Source organism: Triticum dicoccoides, chromosome 7B (assembly GCF_002162155.2).
Source record: "Triticum dicoccoides isolate Atlit2015 ecotype Zavitan chromosome 7B, WEW_v2.0, whole genome shotgun sequence".
Taxonomy (NCBI): domain Eukaryota; kingdom Viridiplantae; phylum Streptophyta; class Magnoliopsida; order Poales; family Poaceae; genus Triticum; species Triticum dicoccoides.
This window is the reverse complement of record NC_041393.1, coordinates 380,118,825-380,120,583: the sequence shown is the minus strand read 5'-3', so window position 1 is coordinate 380,120,583 and position 1,759 is coordinate 380,118,825.

Genomic DNA, 1,759 nt, shown 5'->3' with positions numbered 1-1,759 from the left:
CAGCAGCTGGGCCGGCCTGGCTAACAGTTGGGCCAGCTGGCCCAGTGGGGGGGGGTTCTTTTTTTTTTGTTTTCTATTTTTATTTTCTTTTTATTTGTTCCCTTTTTATATGTTTTCTCTAATTTTCAATATACCTTAGTTTTATTAAAATATCAAAGTTGCACCTAATTTAGTATATGTAAATATGCCACAACCACATTTAACTTGGCACACAAAGTAAAATAGTTTGCGATGGTTTATTATTATAAAAGCTTTTAAATATTTGTTTTTGCTACTGCTTTGTTCATTTTAGAGTACTTAAATATTTTATAAAAGTGAGAATTATCCACCACAATTACCTATGCATTATTTGGTTCACTTCGAACATTTAGTTTTTATATTAGAAAACTTTTATTGTTTGCCTTTATTTTAAATTTGAAATTTGAACTGGGTTTTGAACTGACGCAAGTTTATCAACAGTAACCGAGGTGACGTGGCATCATTAGCGTGGGATCACTGTAGCTTAATTATCTGGGCGTCACAATTCTCCTCCACTACAAGAAATCTCGTCCCGAGATTTAAGAGGTGTGTAAGGGGGAAGAATAGGTTACGAAATCCTAGTGATTCTTCTTGATCGTTGTTGCTCTTCTCGAAGAGGTCGATCCATAACATTGATGTCTTCAACCCTATGCTTTAGTCATCATGATGAAGTCGGCTTCCTTTCTTCGAGAACTCAATCGTACTTACGAAAGAATAAAGGGTGGGTATATTCCGGGAGAACGGACCTCTGCAAGGTTGACTATCTGGTAGTTAACATCGGGGAAGGTGGCGGAAAGTAACTCTTGAATTAATACTTAAGAAAATATCTAGAGTAAAGTAAGGAGGTACCATGAGAATTTTCAAGCGGGTAGGCAATCGTTCGTTGCCTGAAACAGAGTGTGAAAGGGGTTCAAAGCAACGGAAACAAGTATTGTGTTTAATACCAGGATTGAGGATCACACGGAAGGTGGCTCGTGAATTACATACGAGGCCAGGTGCGAGGAACAACCTTAAAAACAGGGGGGTGTATAGGAGAGTCAGGTTTCGATCCTGTGGAACTGTGGGTTATGGGGCCACCACGTGGTTAAAGTAGGAAGGGCATTGACATCTTGCACGGCCATGATAGCAAGGCATGTCAGTGAATAACCGGTCAGTTATGTTGGTAGCATCATTGGTACCAAGGGAGAGGGACAAAGAGAACCATTTTCCTGCTCGTTGAACGAGGCGGACCATTAGGCAAAGTTCTCGTCCATCGGTGGATACCAGAATGTCATCAACAGTAGTAACAGGGTCTTACTGACAGAGTTATACACCGAGGTGTTTACATAAGCAAGAGATTATTCCTGCTTAGATCATATAGATCACAAGAAACGTTAAACCAACCAATGGAAGGGAAAATACGATTATCAGATTAAATAGGACAATGGAAAGGAAATTGTGTTTAAACACATATTTCAAGGGTATATCCTACCCAAGGACAAGCAGATCATGATATCCATGACATGATATAATGTAGAAAACTCCTTAGGTACGGGAGAGAATTTTCATGACATTATCCATACAGCGGTGTTTGGATAATTGAGCAGGAAACATTTAACATTGGGCTACAATTGTTCCTGTTCAAAATCGAAGTACCACAGACATGCTTCAAGATAGCATGGACATGGTCAATAGGTGAATATCAGACTTTGGAAACACAAAGGGTCTATTAGAAATAACTTGTAGAATAAGTCTTACAATT